Source organism: Podarcis pityusensis (assembly GCF_964106645.2).
Source record: "Podarcis pityusensis genome assembly, chromosome: 1".
Classification (NCBI taxonomy): Eukaryota; Metazoa; Chordata; class Lepidosauria; order Squamata; family Lacertidae; genus Podarcis; species Podarcis pityusensis.
In genome coordinates, this window is record NC_138028.1 from 21,933,799 (window position 1) to 21,960,566 (window position 26,768).

Sequence of the window (26,768 nt, forward strand, 5' to 3'; positions counted from 1 at the left end):
GCTGAAGTCTCCTCAGTTGAGGTTAGCAATCTTAGCCAGTCCCAGCCTTCAAAACAGGGAAGAGCTTTTCCTTGGACCACGAGTAAAGGAGGAGGTAAAGCATAACTTCTGCTTATCATATTACACGCCTACACCATACAGTAGAACTTAACCTTCCCAAATATCTACATATTACTGTTTTTAGAGGAGCACCAAACAGTTAATGTGGCCCCACTGGTGATTAACAGAGAAGCCCCAATAACTCATAGGGCCCCTTCAGACTTGGTATGCGGCTGTGTTCTGCAACACACCACTGATGCAATAATAGTTTGTTAGTACAGTGGTACCTCAGGTTACATACGCTTCAGGTTACAGACTCCACTAACCCAGAAATGGTGCTTCAGGTTAAGAACTTTGCTTCAGGATGAGAACAGAAATCGTGCTCCGGCAGCACGGCAGCAGCAGGAGGCCCCATTAGCTAAAGTGGTGCTTCAGGTTAAGAACAGTTTCAGGTTAAGAACGGACCTCCGGAACGAATTAAGTACTTAACCCGAGGTACCACTGTAGTAGATTTACTGTATACTGGACTGTTCACACATAATTCCACTTCCCCAATGTTATCACATCATTGCTGTTTGGAAGGGTGCTCTTGCACTACAGCACAACAAAAGGAGAACAAAAAGAATAATTCCAATCCTGGAACATTTGTGGTATCGAAAGTTACAGGATTTCAGCAGGATGTTATGGGACACGCACTGCTTGAAAATGAGGCCTCTCAAAACTTCAGCAGGTACAAACAGTACTGCAAGCAGGAACTGTGAATAACTGCCCTGATACTATCATGAGCACAAACCATCATGAATGCACGATAAAATTAACATATTGAGTGGCGCCTATAGTTGTGTATGATCCATTAATGGTAACCTTCACTGACTTCTCTCTCCCCCCCTCTTTTGTGAATGTTCCCCACTCACATTTGTGTGTCTAAGGTTCCCCACACCTGAATTTGAAGTTTGTGATGATGCACTGAAAAGTCCATTAGAAACATTTAAACACACACATCACAACTTGGCCTTCTGATCTACTGACTGCAAGCCTGATCTTATGCTCTGCTACACAGCAGTCCAAAAATAGACATGTTGGGCAGGTTGAGGGAGACAAGGCGTTTGCCGTGAGGCACATTCCGATTGCTGCAGGAAGAGTTATTGACCAATCTCCAGTTCCATGATTTCTTTTGAATGGCTGGTGCCAATTAGGACACGGCAGTCAAATTAGCAGTAGCTTTGCCTTGCCTGCAATCAAAATAGAAAAATTCCTTCCTCTAGCACCTTAAAGACCAACTAAGTTAGTTCTTGGTATAAGCTTTCGTGTGCAAGCACACTTCTTCAGATACACAGATTGTTGCCTGCAATCAAGCAGGGATAAGGAGCGATTCTTGATTGTATTTAAGGACTTCAGGTTTGGGGCCCAGGCGCCTTCAAGTCAAACTATGACAAATCTCAGCTATATTGGATTTCACTGAGGTGCGGTTTAAGTGGATGATGCACAATTCATATTCCGTACAAAGGGAATGGCAACCACACCTAGCCAGAAGGTGCTGATTCACTCCCCATATTTCGGTGAGCAACCAACAACCTTCCCTCCTCTGCCTCCTCTCCTGTTCTAAAAACAGATTGGCATTCTAAGTTTTACCAGCTGTATTTCCCACCATCCTCCTTCATTCTATAGTTTAGACAGGGCTTTTTTCAGCCGGAACTCGCCGGAACTCAGCTCCGGCAGCTCTCAGGTGGGTGCCATTGCCATTAGAAGAGAACAAGGTGAGAACAAGGAAACCCAGGCAACAGGACTGAATGAGACCCTCCAGGCAATTCTACCTGGCCCACAGGCCACACCCCTCACTGGTCCAGCCGTACACCCTCCTGAAGTAAGAACATCCAAAGTGTCCTTCCGGATCAGGCCAAAGGCTCATTTAGTCCAGTATTGATACTGTGATTGTTTTTAATTGTTTCTAATATGTTTTTCAAATTGTTATACATTGGAACCTCAGTTGTTGAACGCTTCGGAAGTCGAATGCTTCCATTTTCGAACACGCCTCAGAAGTCGAAGGCGCGTTTCTCCATTTTTTCAATGGATTTTGCTGACTGGCAATTGCGCCTCGGTTGTCGAAAGTTTCGGAATTCGAACGGTCTTCCAGAATGGATTATGTTTGACAACTGAGGTTCCACCATACTTAATGTTTGTTTGACATGTTGTGAGCCACTTTGGGCAGTTTGCTTGGGAAATGGCACACAAATAAACTGATGATGGCGATTCTGTTCTCACAGGGGCCAACCAGGGGCCAGTCCACAAGCAAGGCATGAGCATAACAGCACTTTCCTGGCTTGTTTCCCATAACTGGTGTCCACCTTTGGAAACAGTACTGTGTGGTATAAGTGGATGATGCCCAGAGTGGCTGGGGAAACCCAGCCAGATGGGTGGGGTATAAATAAATAATATACGGTATTATGATGATGATGATGATGATGATGATGTACAGAGATGGAAGGATTTGTCAGTGTTGGTTCTCTCAGTTTCTCATGTTTTAATATTAAATTCAGTTCTCTACATTTCTGCAGCAATTTGCAAAAAAAATATGATAATAATCTCATGAAAATTCTTCAGAATTTCCCCTAATAAACACAGTTTGATGCAGTTTTGACTAACACGCACATTTTCGGAAGCACTTTCACCTAATATAATGCATTTTTGTATGTTGTTTTCACACTGGATAGAAGCTGTGGGGTGAATGTGTGTGAGATTGACAGTGCACCAAATGTTTGAAGTGCACAGACACACCCAAGAATCCTGGGGACCTTTAACAAACTAGAGTTCCCAGGATTCTTGTAGGAGGGGTGCTTTAAATATATTGTGTGTATGCAGTCTGTCAGTGTAGGGAACAAAATGAACTGAATTAAAATTGTTCTGTTGTAATAATCAAATAATATTTGCAAGGGGCCTAGAGGAAAAACTTCCCAGCGCTTCAGTCAGTGTGCCCAGATATCACCACTCAAGTCTCCTAGCTAATAATGCACAGTTAGCACAGCAAAGCTCAGTAAATCCAGGTCTGTCTCACTACCTGCATTCAAGCCTAATTACTAGGGCTGTCAAGACATTGCTTTCTTGCTTTGATATACTGTCACAGTGATCTAAAAAACTGAACTGCCAACTCATCCAGGAAGAAGAAAAAAGTGATGCTGAATTACACTAAAATTCTTTGATCCTTCACACCTAGTCACAGCATAGGTGGCAGAGAAAATCCAAATTAGGCAGTCTTGAGCACAGTGAGTAAAATGACAGGTCTGTGAATGATTATGGCACCAAGACTACAGACTCCAAGTGCTGTTTATTTTTCAGAATGGATACCTAACACTCTGTGATTCTCCATTCAGTGGTTGCCTTGTGGTTATTGGCTGAATGAAGACCACAGACAGCATGCTTTTGAGAGAATGAGCTATCTTTTAGTTATATCTCTGCAGCGCACAGCACAAAGGATCCTTTACTCCAAACTGCAGGCATTGCTTAGTTATAAAATTTTCCAACCATATCCAACAGATGCACTTCAAGATGTTGGCATATAAAACAAAATGATGCCGAATATAAGGTCTTTCCAGGTAATAAATTTCTATTGGTACCAGTGCTGGTTTTGAAGTCTTGAGTTCTGAGTGAAAAAATGAATGTCAGCAGTTATACAGCTTGATTCTGTGTACATTTACTCAGATTTATCACAACCCTCAACTGAAATTAAGGCTGCAATCCTATGCATACTAATCTAGGAGTAAGTCTTATTTTACAGTGCAATCCTATACATGTCTACTCGGAAATAAATCCTATTAAATTCAATAGGACTTACTTGCAAGAAAGTAATATTGCGACTACATTCTTAGGCTGCAGCCCTGTACCCACTTACCAGGGGGAAATCTCCATTGAACAGTGGGATCTGCTTCTGAGTAGACAAGCATAGAATTGCACTGTAAAATAAAGCTTATTCCTGGATAACAGGATTGCAGCCTTAATTTCAGTTTTGTATTTCTTAGTGCTGTTAAGCAATCCTTCTGGACTAAAGACTTAAGCAAAATGTTTTGCTTGATTGGCCTCTGGATTTAGGATGCAACCACACAGCTGCCTAACATATGCAAAGACATGTCTTGAAAAATGGATGTAAAGAACAGCCGGACATGGAATCTATTCATACATCCTGGAAGGTAAAAAGAAAAAAGTAAAGGTACAAGGACTCCTGGACAGTTAAGTCCAGTCAAAGGTGACGATGGGGTGTGGCACTCATCTTGCTTCAGGCCAAGGGAGCTGGCATTTGTCCACAGATATTTTTCCAGGTCATGTGGCCAGCATGACTAAACCGCTTCTGGAGGCAGGGAGTTCATCTGTAGGTGTTCCCAGAACCCTATGATGGGCAGAGCCAACCAATTCTAGTTTTGCCCCCATCATCCTCCCTATGGAGTTCTACAAAGGCAACACTGAGATTGAGGAGGAAGCTGAAAGCCATTGTCATTCCCTGCAATGGATGTTAAGTAAGAAGGCAGGCAGGTGGGGTTGGTTAGAGGCAGACTGCAAGGCAGTGCCCCATTCATTCTAATGGGCCAACCTATAGTCCCTGTTTTAGAACATGACACCATCAGTGAACCTGGAAGTCCTGCTCTGAAGTTTGGACTAGCAGTTAACCTGGGAGCTGGCAGCTTGTAGGTGGCTCATAGGTGTCACATGCCTGATTTTTTTTAAAAAGAAAACCTCAATTAGGAAGCACTTTTTAAATTAAGTACCTGTTTCTACCTGACAATTTACTTCCACCAATACCTGGCATCCTTGGTCAATGCCAAGGCCTCAATACCCTAGCAGTCTACTGCTGAGTCCAGGGACCTCCTTTAAATGGTTTTATTTTTCTTCATGACTGGAGCCTAGCCATTTTAACTTCTCAAAATGCCCTGAAACCGATTACTTTGGTCACACTCACACCATATATTTAAAGCAAATTGCTTCCCCCAAGAGTTTATCCTCACAGAGCTACAATTCCAGCAATTGCTCTTAACGTACTACCATTCCCAGGGTTATTTGGGAGAAGGGATGCCATGTGCTTTAAATGTGTGGCGTATGACCTCTGTCAGCAGCATTGTGGGAAATATGGCTGGAGACACTTGTCTGTTCTTTGGTGTTTGATAAATTTCAGTGTCTTCTTATACATGCAATTCTAGGGTGGCCCAGATTAGTTTCAAGCCTCTTTTACTGGTGGAACCAACACCAGCAGCATAGTCATGTTTGATCTGTTTCAGCAAATGCCAAGAAAGGTGCCTTGTCCTGTGGCACCATAGAGACCAAGTGATTAACTGACTGTCTAGAAAAAGACGAATGTCACTTGTAGATTGTCACTTTTTTGCAGGTGAGATTCAATGGAATAACAGCAGATGTAAAATGGATTTGGCACTCTTGTGCAACAAACTTGCATTCAGAATTAGCTCCTGGACTTTCTGCAGTAAGTGACAGGAAGGTGCACTGGGAAGTGTGCATAGGATCGCGCTCTGCATGGCAAGCGCACTCCTGCGCGCGTTTTACTGGCGAGTAAGAGCCGCGCAGAGCCAGCCCTTTGCGCGCTGGAAGCCCCTCGTTCAATCCCCAGGAAGGGCTGAGGGAGGGGGAGAGAGAGAGAGAGAGAGACTCCGCCTCTGCCTCAAACTCCGGGGAACCAACGGCCTGACTCGGCGTAAAGCATTTCCCTGCGTTCCGACGTGCGCGGGAAACCCACCCAGCGCCTCTTCGCAGGCAACTTCTCCTTGCCGCTTCCCTCCCTCCCTTCCTCAGCGCACCACGTGTCCAGGGCGACGCTGCGCATGCTCTGTGCTCGCTCCTCCCGCCTCCCCCCTCCCTCTCTCCCGCTCCTCCTCCTCCCGAACGAGTCTGGCCGGAGTCTGTGGCTCAAAATGGCGGCCGCGGCGGCGGCCGGAGCAGACCGAGGAGGGGGTAGTAGCGAGAGCCGCTGAGGCGGGCCGGCCCCTGCAGCCCAGCCGGGAATCATGGAGGCTCCGGGCTGCAGCTGAAAGACGCGCTCGGTGAGAGCAGGGAGGAGGGGAAGGGGGTCCAAAGGGGCACTTGCGAGGCGTGTGTATGGCGCGGAGGGGGGGTTGTTATGTAGCCCCCCGAATCTCCCCTCCCTTTCCCCGGGCCCTGTGGGGGATGCCCCGCTCCACCGCCGCCGTCCTCGTCCTCCTCCCTCCGCTGCCTCTAGGCACCTCCCGGAGTCCTGCCCCTGCGCTCCTGTCCCCGGTGTTTGGGTGGCAGCGAGTTCCACCCCGGTGCTTCCCTGCCTCAAAACCCAGGCGAGGGTCTGGGGAGACAGGCGACCCCCCAAATGCCCGAGGCTCCCGGCGAGCGCTCGCCTCTCTTCTTCCGACGGCCACTTTACTTCGCCAGGCATACTTCGGAGCCCCGGCGATGCGCTCCTTGACAGCTTCTTTCTTTTTACACTTGTGGCGAACGCCCGCCCTTTGAATCTTCCCCCTTTTATCGTTTGCCTCTTTATCCCCCGGGGTGACCCACAAGCTCATCCCCCCACTCCCTTTCACGTCCTCGGGCTTTGCTTTTTTGCCCGGCTCCCTTACTTTTTTTTAAGGGAGATGGGTCCTGAGCATTTGACATCCTAAACTAAGGTTTGGTATGCTAATTCTTTCTTTCTTTCTTTCTTTCTTTCTCTTTCTCTCTCTCCCTCTTCCCCCCACCCCTCCACAACTTTCCCCTTTTCGGTATCCTTTGCAATAATTCGGGTTTCATAGTGTTCGAATGTGGACCTGGGTCCAAGTTTTGTCTCTCTTCTTTGTACTTGCACAGGCTCTTCTTCCTTACTCTTTTAAGTTGCCACCGAAGTGCCAAAGCAGAGAGCTCTTCCCAAAAGGATATGATTTGTAGTGGGCCTTCCATAATAACATCGCAGCACAGGAAGATCCTGCGCCCGCTTGCATTCTTTCGTCTGTCTGAAGAAGTCTGTAGCCTTAACACAGGCACATTGGACTAAGCTCTATTGAACGTAGTGGGATTTATTTCTGAATAAACACAGACATGATTGTGCTGTAAGTCTGCAAAGAACTGGCATGGAAGATTCCGAGTGTGATTTGTGTGTTCTGGATGTGTGTATCCAAAATGCAACCCCCCCCTTTCTATTCATTTGTTCTCTTTCCTGTGGATTTAAGCTCAGAAGCATTAAGCAACTCATTATTTCTCAGTTCAGGTTTGCTTTTTAGAGTTGTGAAAATGAGTGATAAATTGTAAAAAAAAAAAAAAAAAAAAAAGTAGACAGCTCAGTGTTTACTTGGAGCGAGTTTATTCTTTTAACCTCCCTGACAGAGGTAATTGTGTTTCTTCTAGATGACACCTCATTAGTTTTGCTTGTGTATGGTACAATAATGGTCTTGCTTAACAGCTTTGTGGTAATAACAACCATTTCACATCACAGCTTGGGTATTCTCTCTCCAGGGAGGCCAACATCTGAACTGAGGAAGTTTAGATGGCAGTGCAAAGACTGGTAGGATAGTTAGAGTTTATCTGAAAATTGCTGGTGGAGTTTGGAATGGATATGGAAGTTGTTGATCCCTTACTTTGTGCAGTATTTGTTAGGTTTTTTTGTTTGTTACCAGACTTGGCCATCACTAATTAAAAGTTGGGATAGAGATTGAATCAATACACCACACCATGGAGAGGAACTGCTGAGTTCAGTGATTAGAAATCATTTAGTATGTACCATGTAGTAAGCAATTACAGTCCAAAGTGTAGTGTAGAGAGAGAATCTTACTTAAAGCTTTTCTGCCTGTTGCGGACTTCAGAAGCACTACAAAACTGAAGTCCCCTACCCTATTGATGCTTGAGAGGGCCTTATAGAGACTGACTTTTTTATTTATTTATTTATTTATTTCTATGTTTTTTTACTATTCTCTCACTGGTGAGGTGCAGTATATATGAAGCTCTAGTGCTACAATTTCAATTGTTTCAGGATCTCTTGGATTAGCTAATTTTTCACAGAGGTCACACTGTAGTACACTTATGTCACTGGATTAATCCTATCTTTGTCTATAGAGCTTTCTTGTTCTGTGATCACATAATAATTTTTTCTTCCTTGAATCAAGGTTCTAGGGTGACTTTTCTCATTTTGCGCAAAGTTTCTCATCCGTATCTGAGGCAGACTCTCTGTAGACTCTTGAGATTCTCAAGCATGAAAGGCAATACAGAAAAGCGGGCTATTATGCTGTTAGCATCCAGAAAAGCCAGGAAGGCTTATAGATGCAGACTGCAGATATAAACACCTTTTGGAATAGAATGATGATGATACAGTTCATTTCTCTTGTACTGGATAAATTTTGCTGCAGCATGATTTTTTTCCTGGGTGTGTAGTGGATAACACAATTACCAGTAGCATTTTCCATTGTCATTTATTGGAAGTAGTTAAAATATTTCATTCAGTGGAAGCAGCTGTGCTTTGTGTTGCTGTAATTCTTGCTCCCTTTGTAGTCTGCATTTATTAGTGGCCACTTTGTCTGTGCTCCCTAGATATAGTTTGATTTAAGGTGTTTTTTATATTAGAGGTTTGATATACGGTATTTATTGATGATGTGGTAGCTCTCTGCAAATGTTAATTAATTCTCTCACCTTCTGTGTAACAGTAATTGAGTGCATTTTACATGGTAGATAATTTTTTTTAAGATCTAGTAACTCTTTTTCTACTAATCAAGTTCTTGTTTGTTAAATCAAATCACATTTGTTTCCTAGGTAGGAATTTGTTGCCATGAAATTATTTCTGATAGTAAACTATACATTGAGAAAAGTGTGTCCAAAGAGCTTTTTAACAAACTCAGCATATCAACTCCGTTCAGAGATAGTGCTTTTGCACGGTTTAGGAAATACTCTTATAGCTCTTTATGCTCCTTCATCCCTGATTTCATAGAATCATAGAGTTGGAAGGGACCCCAAGGGTCATCTAGTCGAACCCCCTGCACTGCAAATCCATGACAGATGACCATCCAACCTCTGCTTAAAGACCTCCAATGAAGGAGATTCCACAACTTCCCCAGGGAAGACCATTCCACTGTGGAAAAGCTCTTACTATCAGAAAGTTTTTCCTGATGTTTAGTCAGAATTTCCCTTCTTGTAACTTGAAGCCATTGGGTCGAGTCATACCCCCCAGAGTAGGAGAAAACAAGCTTGCTTCATCTTCCATGTGACAGCCCTTGAGATATTTTAAGATGGCTATCATATCTCCTCTCAGTCTCTTGTTGTTACGAATTGCCAAACAATGGTTATAGCTTGCCTCCGAAGCACAGTTTGAAGTTACTATTTGAAAGAGGTTTGCATTTGGCAAACTATGGTTAACATTAACCATAGTTTGCCAATTAGCATGTCAGGTTAACCTGTAGAAGGACAGACTGCTGTTGCATTCAGATCCGGCTTGCAGGCTTCCTATAGGAATCTTGTTGGCCACTGTGAGAACTGGATGCTGGACCCCTGGTTTGATTCAGCAGGCTCTCGTGTTCCTACAGTTAGAGAAAACTAGTAGTAGGGGAGGTGAGAGAGGAGTAAATACGTGCTCACATGGAACTCTCTTTACCAGACCTGTCCTGGCATTACCTCTGGGTAAAGCTTTTTAAAAAACCTAGAAGAGTAGTAATAGGCTTCTCTAACCGACACAAACACCATTTAAATGATTGTGTAAACTGTGATGGGACAACAGAGGAGTACATCCGTATGTCTTCCCAACCACTTCTTGCAAGGCTGCGTGGTACAACAGGGATGGGAAACTAGTTCAGTGTGGCAGATTGCATCAGCAAATTATGCATTGTATATTACTAACTTTTCCTCTGCAATTATGAGGGCTAGACATTTATTTGAAAACACTTATTTTCCCTCAGGATTATATTCCCAGAGGTTATGTGAGGCCTGTAGGCTACAGGTTCCCCACCACTGCCCTAGCCAAGTGCAAAACCATTGCTCTTGCAAGTGGTGGGGCAGGGGGGGACACGAGCTCTGAGCCTGTTGTGAATAGCATTTCTGATAACTTGATTGAAGCGTTGATCTCACTGATTTTCACATGATGTAATTCAGAACATTGTAAGTGATCATTTGCTTGGCTAATGGTATGGAAGTGCAAAGTTTAGATTCATTTCTGTTCGCTTCTATTATTTTAGTATTCTTTTTGGTGCACAAAATGCTTAAAAAATTCTTCTCCTTCTCTCAACCTCTCTGGGGTATAGGTTAAGCTGAAATACAGTTTTCCACAGCATAATATGTGCTAAGTTTTGCCACAAAGTGGCTGCAGTATCCTCTTGAGGGCACAATATTGTTTCCTTGTTGAGTTGATCTTACAGAATCACAGAATTGTAGAGTTGGAAGGGACCCTGAGGATCATCTAGTCCAACCCCCTGCAATGCAGGGCTATGCAGTCATCCCATACTGGCATCGAACCTGCAACCTTATCAGCACCATGCTCAAACCAACTGAACTATCTATGGTATATGATGTATTTGTAGTATTCACCCTTTGTTTTTTAAGTGTACACATGCAAGTTTGTGACTGTGGAAGATCTGACAAGGAGTCACCTATATATTAATAATTATTCTGGTTTACCTTGATGAGCTCTATATTAAGATTTTTTAATCTGTCTTTGTCTTCTTTTTGATGGTGGATAGGTACAGCACTGGTGATACAACACCTTGCTTACTCCTGGTTGGGTTTCATCAGCATTTTACTCCTGGACTCTTGCAGCTCTGTCCACACCAATGGTGGGGAATACTTTGCCTATAGGCCTAATTATGTCTGACAGGCCTTGGATGTTGTTATTATTATTATTATTATTATCATTATCATTATCATTATCATCATCATCATCATTATCAGACCACTTCATTAAAGCAGTATATATGATGAAAACAGAATAAAATACACATATACAAGCTCTTGGAACAAAAATCAATTCAACAAAAATATCCTCCTACCTGTCATGGTGGCCCACAGAGGATTGACTATATTCTTCCAGTCAGATCCAGTTTCCCACCCCTGGTTAACACAAAACAAAATATAGTTTTTCTGTATTACCTGTGTGTTGACACCCAGTTATACCTCTCCAGGTATCCAATTCTTTATCTCCAGCTGTTATTATCTGTCCCTCCCTAGGTGTTCCATCACTATCTCAAACAGCTCACCCAGGCTTCCTAAGCTTTCCTTTCTTCTCTATGCATTGGCATCAATCCTATCCAGACCCAAATACATGGCTTTTGCTCCTGATAATCAGTCTGTTACTGAATCGTGTCTCTTCCCCCTGTACAGCACAACAGATATCGACAACTTGCTTTTTGTTCCCTTTGTTGAATCTCTGGTCCTGGCTCTGGTTGTTTCTCACCTTGACTGCTGGAAAACCTTTTCTGGTATTCCTTTATCATATTTCTCACCTCTATTTGAGATTCTGCTGTCCAGGTTATTTACCATTCTCACTGTTGAGACCATTTTGAGCTACCTTGTTTATTTAAATATTTTCTTTTCTACCTTTCTACTTGAAAATGTACTCAGGGTGTGCACTACATTGCAAACAATGTGTAATACCCCTGCTCAAATCCCTGTACAGGTCTTATTCTGAATCCAAAACAATTTCTTTTGCCTTACCTTTAAGGCTCTGCACTTACTGCCCCACCCTAGCTCTTTGTTCTTATTTCCTATCCTGTTCCCTTCAGGTTCTGCCTTTGCAGATTCTTCTGTCCTTTTAAGGGACTCTGTCCTCTGTTATTTTCCCTCTTGCCTGGTCCACCTTTCCATGTCACTTTTGTCACCGCTCTTCCTTTAGTACCTGTCTTAAAATTCACCGTTTCTGTTAAATGTTTGGCTACAGCCCTTTTCACCACCATCTGAAACTGTAGTGGTTCTGTAAATTGCCTAGAGTGCCATCAGGGAAAAAGGCAGGAAATAATAATAATAATAATAATAATAATAATAATAATAATATGATGATGATGATGATGATGTCTCATATTCCTATCCTTTTGCTGTCAAAAGTTGTCTTGTCAGCTATTCAGGGTAGAGGGCAGTCCTTTTGTTTTGTAAAGTAGCATGTACTATAAAAATAATAAAAATGAATCTGCTCTTGTACTGTGATATGAGTACAGTGGTACCTCAGGTTAAGTACTTAATTCGTTCCTGAGGTCCGATCTTAACCTGAAACTGTTCTTAACCTGAAACACCACTTTAGCTAATGGGGCCTCCTGTTGCCGCCGCGCCGCCAAAGCACGATTTCTGTTCTCATCCTGAAGCAAAGTTCTTAACCTGAAGCACTATTTCTGGGTTAGCGGAGTCTGTAACCTGAAGCGTATGTAACCTGAAGTGCATGTAACCTGAGGTACCACTGTAATTAAATACCAATTTTTGTATTTACCCGTTTTGGAAGAGCTTAATTTAGTCGCATAAGGTTGGTGGTTTTCCGTTTGTCCTCTTGGAAGGTAGGGCACTCAGCTTTTGCCAGTCACCTTACCTTCTGTACTGGAGCGCCCCCCCCCCCAATTCCTCAGGAATGTCTCTTGGAAGGGGGTGTCACAGTAGATAGGTGAGATTGGGAACAATATGGTGCCAGGCATTGCACAAGTAGAAGTATACAACCCATGATGATGGACATGTTGCATGTCTGGCTAGGTTTGTGTTCTTTTTGGTATGACAGTAGAAGTGGCAGATCTTTAGATGTTTCTAAAAACAGCTATTAATTTCAGTTGACTGAAATATAATCAAACTAGTTGAGCTAAAATTAATGTTTTAGGAAGGTTCAATTACTATAAATGTCAGCTGATAATTACATACGCTTGAGAAGTGAAAGTTCACTTTTCGCCAAGCTTGCATATTGGAACCTTGCCTCAAGTCAGGTATAATTCAGCAAATTTTTCCTTTTAAATATATTTTTCAGCACTTCAAATAATATTGCATGTCTGTTAATTTTACTGAAAGCTGTGGCCCAGCATTAATCAGTTGGAATGAATAAAAGACTTGGCACTGCCAAATTCAAATGTTCAAAAGATTGGGTTGTATCCAGTGAAGTTGCCCTGTTGGTGCATGGACTTCTGCTTGCCCAAAGAAACTTTCCCTCGCTCCCCTCCACCAGTTCTGTTCTGAGGGTTCCCCCAATCCTCTATAGCACATTGGGAGAGTAACAAGAAAAGGAGACAGAGGGGATGTTCTGTTCTGCAAATTGAAGGCATTGCACTAATAGGGCAACTTCATTGGATTACAACCAAGTGAATCACATTCTCAGATACATGAGTTGAATTTAAAATCATGACACTATTGCACTGTTTTATTTAGAATATTTATATGCTATTTTCAGCAAATGGTTATGAAGGCAGTTTCCTTTATAAAATTGGGCAACGGTTAAAACATCCCAACATGTATTTACTATAACTTTTCCAACTACTGGGATTTTTGTTTAGATTTCTGAGCTTCACAGATAAGCTTCTCTTTGTTTTGTTCCTTTTTTACTCAGACAATAAGTTAAAGCCAGTTGAAATAGGTGATGGAAAAGTCCTCTCTCCTTTCCTAAGACTCTAGGGAGCTACTGTAAGTGAGCAGACAATGCTGGGCCAGACAGATCAATAGTTTGACCTGGTATAAAGCAGCTTCCTGTGTTTCTAGGAGATATGGGCTTTTGATTACAAATAACAGAAGTGATTCTTGATCTGCATGGGCTGTTATCTAATACATTTTTAATGTGAATTGTACTTTCTAACTGTGTGACTTGTGTCTTAATTAACTAGATAATTTAGAGTAGTTAATTGTGGACATCTTTTAAAAACTTCAACACTTTTCAAACAATTAACTTCCAAACTTAGATTGGTGGAACAGCAGTTTTACCACTATGGGCCATAATACAAAGAACCCATCCTACATACATCTTCAGTGCATGAAAAATATTGTTTGCCAAAGCGCAGGAGAAATTTGTGCCTATACAGAATAATGGTAAAGTGTGTTATGTCTTATTAGCTATCTGCCCAGAAGTAGAAAACCCATGTAAAAGGATGCTGCTTTTTCCCTTGGAGGGAACGGCGTTTACAGCCAAAAGTGCTAAAAATTATCTGGACCTCATGGCTTCAGCATCGTATTAAACACACATGATCAAAATAATAATAATTGTGAACTTGAAAACACATCAGTCCTCTTCATTTGTTCAGTATGAACTAGTCTTGTTCTGTAGGCATCAGCCTTGACGCAGGTGACATGCAGTCAGTGTTGGACTATAGGGGGCCCTAGACAACATGGATGTTTGTGGCTAGATTCCCTTCAGACAGGCACCAAGTGTATAATGGCCAAAGGGCATGGCTGGCTGGCATGCACATTGCTTAGTTTCAAGGAGCAAGACCAGTTGGGTACCTTGTCAGAAGCACCTTCATGGGTTTGGTAGTCATGGGTACTGAATGCCTTCTGTCTGAAGCTGAATTTTCATTTATAAACCGATGTTAGTTATACATAACAAACTATTTTGAATTATAATGTGGAAGCAGGTCATTCCAATTCACATTTTTTTTCAGTAATTTGATACTAATATTTATGTATGCTTGACTACACAATCTACAGTCAGAACAGAATTAAAAACTTGATACTCATTTAATGTCATTTTAGCTGTAGGAACAGAACTCTATCCTGAAAACCTCTATGATTAAATTCTCAGTTGTGCACGGAAGTTAAACATTGGTATCAAATTACTGGGAACCTTTTGTTTCTCTGCCTCTTCTCTCCTACTTTGAAAAATTTCTTAAATATACATTCTTTTGAAGGCAGCTCTGTATCAGGAAATTTTTAACGTCTGGTGTTTTACAAATTTTTATATGTGTTGTAAGCTTCCCAGAGTGGCTAGGGAAACCCAGCCAGATGGGAGGGTATTAAGAATAATAAGAATAATATATTATTCTAAAGGCATATCTGTGAATAACGTAGAGAGTTGGAAGGCAACTTGAGGGTCATCTAGTCCAACTCCCTGCAATGCAGGAATCTCAACTAAAGCATCCATGATGGATGGCCACCCAACCTTTGCTTAAAAACCTCTTCTTAAAAACATGTGGCATTTGTATAGCACCAAGAGGCTTGTAAGGTAGACTGGTATGCTGTCCATGTTGCTGATGGGAAGTTGATGCTGAAATAATGCTTTGCCTAAGTAAGTTCCTGGTTGAGGGGTCGTTTGTTCTGGGGACTTCCTGACTTGCATCTCCCACTTTTAGCCACTATAATCTGCCATAAAATCCTAATTTGACAAGTATTTGGTTTCTTCTCCTGTTTTCAATTTGCATTCATATTTCATCCCACCTCCAAACTACATGTTCAAATAGTCTCCCCCAGTTCTTGACTGGCCTTAGCAGTGCCAAACTAAAAGTTATGGTCAGCTGCCCCTCCCCTTGTTGGCTTGGCTGTCTCAGGTGAGTACTTGAGATGGGAAAATGTGTTGTAGAGTTTGCCTAAGTGCCTAGTCACCTCAGTCACACATTAGCAAAAATCTTCCACTTTCTCTACTCCAAAGCAGGCAAGGGTGACACAGACTGTACATTTGAGTTTTCCAAGCAGCCTAGTAGCTAAAGAGCTCTCAGCATTCCTCCCAACTTTTGAGCTGCGGAAGAGGCAGGGATTATTCCATACCTGCCAGAATGATCCCTGCATATCTCTGCAACTCCAAGGCTGGAAGCAAAATGGCAGCAGCACACTTGCCATGGCAAGTGAGTACAGTCAAACCTTGGTTGTTGAACGGCTCCATTTTCGAACATTTCGGCTCCCAAATGCCAAAAACCTGGATATAAATGGCATTTAAGTAGCAATTTTTTATAGTATTGGCATATGTGAAAACGTTTCCCGTCAAGAGAAGATGACTGGAAAAAAGAGCTCGATAAGGAACTGCCCCTGCCAAATTAAGCATCCCATGTAAATATTTCTGTTGTCAACAAGCTGATTATATAGCATTTATTGCAAGCATATTGTAGGTGCAGCCAAGATGTTCCATAAAGCTTCTTACACAGTATGTAGAACATGAGCACCAGTTCCTGTCTTGTTAAGAAAACCTACTGATGCATTTCCAATAACACATTACATTGCTCATTTTTAATCATTTGCAGCTAGCTGTCCTGCAGCCATCTCGGGCATGGAGCTTTGTTAGTTCCTTTTCTCTGCTTGTGGCTTAAATACTTTGGTATGTTGGTTTTTACTTGATTGGTTGTGTCCAGTTGTGATGGCTGCTGAAAAGCAGCCACATGTGTGCTCAAAGACAGATTTTCCAGCGCAGAATATGTGATGGTAGAATTGGAAGAGTGAAGGCAACAGGATGGGAAATAAGAAAAACCTCAATCATTTGCCTACTAAAATTGTCACAATTTTTTTTTTTAATTGAAAAATTCCTCCCACTTTCAGGTATGAATAGTCTTAAACATCATGTATGTTAGAGAAGAGGAATCAGATTCTGACATTTGTGAGAAGTGTCTAGTGCCATAGGTTGCATTTCTACAAAATGGGCACAGCTATGCCTGCTGACATGAGCTTACTTTAATCAGTAGGCCAGTTAACCCTGAATAAAATGGCTGCAATATTGCTGAGTTGGCTTTGGTCTCTTTGCTAGTCATATGGCATGGTCACTTCCCCCTCCTGCTTTCCCACTCCCCGCTGCAGTTGCTACTGACAGCTGCCAAAACATCCCATCTTTGAGAAGAGTTTAGTCACCATTATGGTAATCTATATCTTGTAATGTCTTTTCCTAAACGAATCATGACTGAATATTTAGCAACATGCATACCTGGGAGTAAACACCATTAAATTCAGTGGGATTTGCTTCTGAGTAGACGTGTAGAATTGTTCTGCAAATGCTTTAGAATCTGACCCTTGCAAGATCTTTTGTGAGTGTCACAGGACTTTGTCACTACAGTCCTCAGAGCTGACAGAACTATAATTTTCAGAACTGGCGGAACTCCTCCAGCCATTCTGTTTTTGACTTTCGGAAAACATCAGTACTTATAAGTGTCGGCTTTATACCTAATATACTAAAGGTCTGGAGTTGGTTTCCTTGCTTTAAAACCCTTTAAAGAGAATGCAGACAGACAGAATGAGATGTCTTTGTCAAAACAGTCTAGTCTCTCAACTATGTGCTTCTAAAACAATTCTGACAGATTGTTGTAGAACTGTACGGTGTTTGATCGTAATTTGCCATGTTTAGTTAATGGGCTGGGAGTCCTTAATGTGTCTAGGGATCTTATCTGTTGAGTTTGTTCCTTCAAAGTGCCCTTTATTTGTCTATAAAGTTGCATATTTGTACTGAGAATTATTTTTCAAAGTGACAGGGTCTGAGCTAGTACACTGAGCTCATACCAAGACAAAACAAAATGAGACATTTGGTATGCTAACAGAAAATGTCCTATTTGTTAAGTTTTTCCTCACTATTCCATTAAGAAAATAGCTTCTAGATTGCTCTTTGAACTTGGATAAATGCAATATTAAGACAAGATTACTGAGCACCTTCTTACTGTTTCCTTGTCAGTTATAAGCACCTACAATGTACATGATTCTTTAAGTAACATGATCAAAAGACAGGTCCTGCCTCAGCGGCTTAATCTAGATTTTGTGAGTGTGGGAAACAGCAGGGGAAGGGAAAATCAAGGCAAAGATAGGAATGCAATTATGTGTAACCCTCTCTACTTTGAGGTACAAAACTATACCCGGTTAGACCCCTTTGCTAGACCAGTGTCTGAAGCAATAATGGGTTGCATGAGGACCAACAAACTGAAGCTGAATCTTGGCAAAATGGAGGCATTGTGGACTGGTGGTTCCCATGTCTGAGAATTAGGTACAAGATCTGTTCTCAATTGGGTTGAATTCCCCCTGAAAGATGAGGACCATAATCTCATGGTGCTCCTGGATTCCACCTTGTCACTTGAGATCCAGGTGTCTTCAGTGGGGTGGAGAGTTTCTTTCCATTTGTGACTGGTTCACCTGCTACAGCTATTCCTAGACCGGGAAAGGGTGGCCATTGTGATCCACGCTGTAGTAACTTTCCGTTCAGATTATTGCAATTTGCTGTACTTTGGGCTGCCCTTGAAGACTGTTTGGAAGTTGCCCCTACTGCAAAATGCAGCTGTGAGAGACCATAAAACGTTGCCCCTTCAACATTTTCACTGGCTACCAATTCATGGTTTTAGTTTTGACTTGCATAGCTCTAAACAAGCTGTGCCCCACTTACATAAGAAAAACCTCTCTCCATACCAGCAACTTGTTACCTTGGATCTGCTGAGGAGGTCTTGCTGGTAGTGCCATCCTTGTGGGAAGCTCAAAGAGCTATAGGTCATCATTAGGCCTTCTCAGCTAGAGCATGCAATCTGAAAATCTGCCCCACTCTGCCAGCCTTTTAATGTATGCCTGGATTACAGAAATTTGATAACTTACCAGTTCTGGTGGCTATGGATGAAGGACAAGATATAAAAATAAAATGAAACAGAATAAACTAAAATAGAATTAAATGTCCAGCCAGAAGTTCACTGGCTTTTTCTGCCCATCTGTTTAACCTACAAGTTAAATAGCCTTTGGCCTGGCAACTTTCTGGCGCTTAAATCAATACATTGTTCCAAATGAGCGATATATTTTTTTATACTTACAGTTTCAGCTTAGTTTAATAGCACATCTCAGTAAGGCAAGCGAGGAGAAGAAAAGAGAAAACAAAGTGGTGTTCTGAGTTTCTCATCTCTAGCATCGGTGCAGCTAGGATTAACATACCTATGAGGAAGTACCTTTAAAGTCAAGAAGATGAGCTTTCAAACCATCACAGTCCCTGAGGAGCCCATTTGAGTATCTTGGGAACTGGAAGTTGCTGTTATGTGTCACATTGTGCAGCCCACGCTCCATACATAATACGTTTGTAAAAGATGTGTTTTTTAAGATGAAATACCGATCTCCAGATCTCATGAACCTGACATTTAATAGGTCTTTATACAATCTCTGTAGCTGTAAAGGACTAATGTGATGGCATCCAGAAAATGACTAGCAAATGGAGTCAAATAAACCATGGAGTCCCAAAGGATCCATATTGGGACCTGAATTATTTAAGTTATTTATAAATGAACTGGAATCAGGGGTGAGCAGTGAGGCAGCCAAGTTTGCAGATGTTACCAAATTTTTCAGGATTAATAATAATAATAATTTCATTTTTATACTACTTTATATTTTTAGGGGGGGGGAATCTCACAGCAGTTTACAACCTTCATTACAATATCAAATAAAACAATCCAGAATCAAACATTACAGAAGAAAGTCACATATAAAGTACAGGAAATGATGGGGATGCTTTCCTGAACCCCGCGTATATTGGCGGAGCACATGTAAGCCTGCCCTGCCCCATTACCTTCCCATTTCCACCACTTCCAGGTTGCAGCAATACGCACGTGCACAGGTGCACATGCTCCGAACACGCATGAAATGGTTGTTGCCTGTATACATTTGCTACAGTATTTTAGGAAACTAAAATTTTCACTTAAGGTTTCAAAATAAAACATTACAAAGGAGGTCAAGTGCAGAATGCACATTTAAAACAGCGTAATTAGCAAGAGAATACAATATTACCTTAAGCAAGTAGTTTCTTAATAAACATAATGTGTTGCTGTTGCTGCCAGTCCTGCCAATGGTGGTTTCATAGTGGGCAGGGCTGTGGTCGCTCAGGTCCAATGACCTCGGTCTTCACTAAGAGACAGCCAAGGTGGTGTAACACAAAACAGACTGTAGAGAGCTCTAAAAGGATCTCTACACAGTGGATGAATGGGCAACGGAATAACAAATGAGATTAAATGCAAGTGTGAAGTGATATACATTAGGCCAAGAAATCTTAACTTCACATGTCCTGAGGGGGCTTAAACTGATTGTGAGAAAAGGCTAAAAGAGGCTATGGTTTTTGTAGTGAGACTGATTTGCACTCCTTTAACCTCTGTGGAGGAAAGAAGTTGTTACTCCAGCTTGTGACGACAGATCTTGGGGTCAACCAGTAAAATCAGTTTAGGGCAGATGAAAGAACACATAATTAATGTGCAGAATGTACTTGCAGAACATGTGGTAGCTTTGAAAAAAGGATTAGAAAAAGAACAGTGTAAGATAGGCTTAATGGTAGCTGTTAGCCACGCTAGCTAAATAAAACTACAGTCATACCTCATGTTACGTTTGCTTCAGGTTGAGCGTTTTCAGGTTGCGTCCCACGGCGACCTGGAAGTACTGGAAAGGATTACTTCCGGGATTCACCGCGTGCGCAGACGTGCAAAATGATGTCGTGCGCATGCACAGAATCAGCGAATCACGACCCGCAGACGCGGGTTGTGTTCTGCTCATGTTGCGAACGAGTCTCCAGAACGGATCCCGTTCGCAACCAGAGGTACCACTGTACCATGTTCAGAACCTTCGAATTGTAGAGTTGGAAGGGACCCTGAGCATCATCTAGTCCAACCTCTCTGCAATTCAGGAATATGCAGCTGTCCCATATAGGGATCGAACCTGCAACCTTGGCATTATCAGCACCACACTCTAACGAACTGAGCTCTCTAGGCTCAAGTTTGTTTTGGTGATAAAGTGTTGCTGGGAGCCACAGGAGAGAGTGATCGCCTTTATCCTTACATTTGTGAACTCCCAGAACCTTTGGAAAATGAATGTTGGATGAGATTGATCTTGCTCTTTCTTCCATCAATGCCAGCCTACAAACCTCATGGAATATACCGTATTTTTCGTTCTATAACACGCACCCGACCATAATACGCACGTAGTTTTTAGAGGAGGAAAATCTGTAGGCATGCCACCCCTAGGCATTCCCTCCATAACACACACAGACATTTCCCCTTACTTTTTAGGAGGAAAAAGTGAGTGTTATGGTGCAAAAAATACGGTAGTTGCCTGGTTCCAACTTGCAAGACAGCACAATTCCTAATCTGCCACACCTTTCAAAATGCCACCTCATGTCTAGTCTTGTGAGTTGTATCCAGCGTTAGTCAAACTCAGAGCAGACCCACTGAAATTAATGTACTTAAGTTAGCCATACCTATTAATTTTAATGGGTCCACTCTGAATTTGACCAGTGTTGAATGCACCCCTGAGAATATTTGTCTCACAACATTTGCAGAATCACAATTACTGTGTTGTGTTGTTGTGACCCACATTTTTGGAAATCCTGAACCTTGACTGTTTATAGTCTTTTTTCAAGTACGACTTGTAAATCAATTTCCACCTTGCTGTTTCTAAAGAGGTCTCCTTGACAGCTTGAGAAATATTGTTTTGCAGTGATAGAATGCACAAAGTGGTCAGTTTCTAGGTGTTTATTTTGAAGAGTTTAGCTCCCAAGCCTAAATTCATTGGCTACGCAAGGAAGACAGTTGAGATGACTTTGTATTTGAGCTGTTCAAGTATACAGCTGTGCTTCCTACATGGACTAGGAATTGTTTTCATTTCACAGGATGGAAGAAAACTAGAGTAGGAAAGTGACTTGAACACTCTGAGAAGATAAGCAGAACTGGGAAGCTTAGCTGGTGATCAAGTGTCCACACTGTTCAATTGAAACAAAGTTTATCTATTTAAAGATCACAGTAGCACTGCAAAAGACAAGCCAGATAATCCTCTGCAAATGGTAGAAATGTCTCTTATTTCCCACTGGTGACCAGTGGTCTGTAAAGAGCCATATGCACAGACTTCAGTGGATTAGCCACAAATCAGTCAAAATCAGCTATGCTTACTGTTTCTAACCTTACCATCAAAATAAGTGGGACATAAAGGGCTGTAATTTTGGTTGCATCAGTTCTGGAATTTTGAGATTTGGAAGGAAATATTTTGTGAACTATGCCATCACAATATTAGTGTGAAGCATATAGTTTTACTTAAATGGAAAGTAGATCCATTTGTATGCTAATTCATAAATCATTTTCATTTGAGGTTTATTTTCCCAAGTATATTTTTTCCTTCAAGCTAAGGTTCATTTCAGAATTACAGGGAGGGCCACCTGATGCAAATTGAAAGATATAATTTCCTCTTGGTGGACCAAGAAATTAAACAAATATCCCGAGTTGAATTCTCAATGGGTAAAATTACTCTTTGGCTGCAATTCTATGCACCTTATTTATATGTAAGCCCCATGCAACTCAGTGGAGCTTAAGTAGACATGTAGAAGATGGAACTGCTAGGTAATTCGTTTTTCTTGATCAGTGAATTCCTTTAGTTTCTTATAACATTGATTGTAAATATGGTTTCCTTTTTAAAGTGGTGTGTTGGACATTTGTTCTGCAGTCATGGGTACTTGAGTACTGAATCACTTACTAGTATATAACAATGATGTCATTTGTTGTCATACAGGCTTTTAAAACTAGGCCAAGATTATCTTTGATAGCTGATGAGCAATTCAAATGCAACAAAACACTGTGGTGCATGTGCAGGGAACCTCTGGACCTCCAGACATTCTTGAGCTACATCTTCTCAGGACATTGACCATTCTTAAACAACAGATATAAATGTCCAACCTATAGAAAATGAGTATGGGGAAATCATATAACGTATACCATTACAGGGTCAATGTGCTAGGTAATGTGTAAACTGTGGCATTTTAAACTTTTAAAAACATGATTTCTCATCTCAGCACATTTGCAGCTTCGCAGTATTGAATTAGCATTTGGTAATTCTTGCAACCCCTTTTTGGTGCAAGTGATAAACTTTGAAAGGAGCTCTCCCCCTCCCCCCCCCCCCATGCTTACCATGCTTCTACATGGTTTTTCAATTTCTGTGTGTATATTTATTTTTGAAAGCCACTTTGTGACCATCTTGGTAGTAAGTGGTAGATAAATATATAAATAATTATAAAAAGGAAATAATAGTCTTAGAAGCTTAAAATGCTAAGTGAGTAACCAACTCTAGACTTGCACTTTCCGTGAATCCTGCATTCTGGTTGCAGGAGTTTGTTATGTGGTTAGAGAATAAATAAAGGCAAACTATGATCTGATTGCCAGTTTTGCAGTGTGTTCACATATGTTGTGAGCCATGCAGTTTCTGTAAAAGTTAAAATTTGTGAAGGAATCTTTAGTTTAAGCAATCTTCAAACATAGTTAAAATTAACTACGAGAGGCCAGTGTCTATGGATATCCAGGAAACACTGCATGAACACTATCACTCTGCCAAGGATTCCATGTGTTTAGTTCCAGAAAAGCAACTTGAAGAAATGTAGTATCTGAATGGAACTCTGCTCCATATTGTCTAGTAAAGACAATGGGGGGGGGGGATAGAGAACTGGGTTGTAAATAGGATCCCCTGTCTTTAAGTGTTAATGGGTAATAAAAAATGATATTTGGAGGGCTGAAAAGTGAAAGATCACATAATGGAGATAAATACAAGAATGCATTGGCACCCACATACAGGATTTGCATAGGACAAATTTCAGGAACATTTAGATTTTTAAGCAGAGAAATGGCACCCTCTACTTAAGGAAACTTGGGTTGTATACTGTAGGCATTGTGTGACATGAAACAGTAGAAAAGGTACTAAGATTCATTTCATTGACTTTTTAGTAGGGTGTACAGAGGGTGTGTGTGTGTGTGTGTGTGTGTGTATGTGTGTGTGTGTTGCCTCACTCTAGCATTAATGAAGTGTTAAAATTGTTTGCTTGTGGGGAATGGGTTCGTTTAAGAAATATTTACCCATTGTACTGCTGTTTGTCAACCCGTTTACAAATCGGTGTGTTTATGCTAAAGATATTTCTGCAAAAGAAGCATAGATGGAGTGCCATAGAAATATAGATGGGGTGCTATAGAAATAAATATTGGCTCAGTGAAACTAAAATTCCTTTGCATAGATCTTATATACCATATACAGACTTAATGACATTTAATCTTTGAGACAGATAATTTTCTCTGACATGGAAAGTTGGCAGAGCACATGTAGTCATGCATGTAATTGGAACAAAGTTATAAAAGGTAAAGATGCCTTTTGGCTGGTCTTGCAAGGAAGAAGAGGTTGGTGCTGTTTTATCTTATAGAAAAAATAAGAAATCACTGTCTCTTCAATCACACTAATAATTCACTTAGTTCATGCATTTTCTAACTTTAAAGAATTAAAGTGGATGCCAGAAAATAAAAATTCACATAGTTGAGTAGACTTTGAGGCACATTAGCCCCTAGTATTCTTATTCACTCCAGTGTGTGTCATGCCCTAGCTTCTACTTTGCTTCCAGAAATGTGAATCTTGTAAATGTCAGCTGAGCTTTAGTGGAATGGAGGGACAGGAAATTTTCTGAGACTACAGAGATGGTTTGAGTTCCAAGGGGGAATGAATGCACCTGATTATTCCCCAAGCTTCTTATCCACTTCTTATCCAGCTTTTTCTAGTTTAGTCAAACTAGAAAAATACAATCTTTCACTTAGTTTACACTGATCTTGGTTTTACTCATCTTGTTGAATGTACTATACAGGCAGTATTCAACAAAAGTTGAACAAAAAAGCTTAACTGGCAACCATAAATTGCATCCATATCCTCACTAGACAGCACCAATTCAGGGCTTTAAAATCAGTTAGTTTTTTACTTGGAAAAATTTGGGCTAGGAAAGATGTGAGGCACTTGGCTCTCCAGAAGGTGCTTGTGACATTGGAGATTATTAAAATATAATTTTAGATTGTTACTCTGCTGCATTTGGCCATATATTCAGATATACCATCTCTGGGCAATCTTGAAATATCTAGGCAGCTGGAAAAACAGATCTTAATTTATTATAAGCAGTTGGGGGACAAATTATTCCCTCCACTAGATGAACGGAACAGAATTTGGAGTGTGGAGGCACAAATCAATTCCCAACTTAAGTGAGGACAGAGACTAGTGGCATCAGTTCAAAACAACCACTATAAGCTAAAGTTATACCACAGTAGTCATCAACCGTTTGGGAACATATGTCTCAGGTCTATTGTATGAGAGTGTGAACAGTAAGAACGTAAGAAAAGCCCTGCTGGATCAGTCCAGTGACCCATCTAGTCCAGCATCCTGTTCTCACAGTGGCCAACCAGCTGCCTCTGGGAATCCCCCAAGCACAACAGCATTCTGCCCACCCGTGATTCCCAGCAACTAGTATTTAGAGGCACACTGCCTCTGATATTGGAGGTAAAGCATAGCCATTGTGATGACGAGGAGGTCTTGATTTCCTTGTCCTTGAGTTTTGGCTAATCCTCTCTTAAAGGCATCCAAGTTGGTGGCCATCTGCAATGCACTTGCAGCTTTTTTCTCCAAGCTCTGAACCATGTAATAATGGTAGATCTGACCCTTGTCCTAGGGTCTTGTCCTATTGGGCTTTACCCTACTGTGACCACCCCTGTATTGGCCAATTTGTGTTGTGTTATATGTACACAGCAACAAGCAAAGCCGTGTATGTGTATGGGGAAATGTAGGGTTTGCAGAGCTATTATAATGGATATAATCTGCTAGAAGAACACAGTGCTTGTTTTTTTGTTTTGTAATTTCTCAAAACAAGTTAATAACAGGAAAAAGTTTTGCAATTTACGATCTAGTGTAGTGCATCTGGATTACTTTTCCCTCTCCCCCTTTTTGACTCTCACATTATTATAACATTAAAAGCCAATCTGTCTAAATAATGTTAGTTCACACATTAACAGGCTTTGCATACTCTGAAGATTTGGCTGTTTCATTATTCTTCTGAGAATACCCATTTTTGGAAGAAACAGAAGTTTGAAGTATTTGGCTGCACAATATTCATTTTTTGTTTTGCACCTTGTCATTTAATCACTTTGAAGTCCTAGTGGAAAATAGTATGAAAATGCTGGTGTTGAGAGGAAACTTGTATACAAAAGCATGGCTGTTACCCAAAGCCCAGTTGTACACAGAGCTTTTATTAGGCTGGGGACTCCTGGCTATAAGCCCAGATGCCTCAGATTATTGCCAGTTTCCTTAGACATTCTAAAGTTGTGGAATGGTGGGAACCTGAGATGTTTGCTGTATTGCAGACCTAGGTGCTAACATATTACAGTTTGTCTTTCTTATTTAAATTCATCTTCCCCAAATAGAGATTTCTACTGTTTTGCATGCAACTAATTTTTTTTAAGTACCACACCGAAAAGCTGTTAAAAATTTGTGGGAGAGTAATTTGCATATTTATTGTGGCACGAATCATGTACATTTGTTATGTGCTGAGTATTGTATTTGTTTGGGAGGAATTGGCACTTCCTCATGTTTCAGTTAGCAGTACAAGTGAGCTAAAATGTTGGGTATATAACCATCATCTTGGAAATCAATGGAAAGGTACTAGCTGTGGTTTTATGTTCTTCCCCAAACTGAAGAACGGAAGGAGGATAACTTTTAAACATGGATGCTAGGGCTCGAGAAATATTTCAGATTCCTTGGCTTCAGTACTCCTTGGAAAAATTTTTTATGCTGCCGGCATTACACTGCACATAGAATTGAGTAAATGGTCAAAATTCCTGTGTGCTACTGTTGCATTTCTAGGTGATCAAGCACATTTCATTTTTCCAGTGTTGATGTGTGATAAATGATAACTTTGGAGCAGGGATTTTGGAACTGGGGCTGAAGGCAACTTTACAGTTAGGCAGATGCAATTTTTGGTGTTTATCTCCATTTATAGTACTGTATGTCAAAAGCTGGGTTACACAAATTCTGGCTGGCCTTAACAGTTGAGCCAAGATGCTCATCTTGAACCTAAGCCACACTGTGTTCAATGGGGCTTACTCCCAAATAAATGGCCATTAGCTTCCTGC

The 26,768-nt window shown here is 41.2% G+C and overlaps 1 protein-coding gene across 2 annotated transcripts in view; it reads left to right on the forward strand.

Annotated features, from left to right (window-relative positions):
• Nucleotides 1–5,909: 5,909 nt before the first annotated feature.
• Nucleotides 5,910–26,768, forward strand: part of BTBD7 (BTB domain containing 7) — an 80,449-nt gene continuing 59,590 nt past the window's right edge. For both annotated transcript variants that reach the window (XR_013988480.1, XM_081013160.1), the window contains exon 1: nt 5,910–6,074. The gene's annotated coding sequence lies outside the window, so the exon portion shown is untranslated. The remainder of the gene's footprint in view (nt 6,075–26,768) is intronic.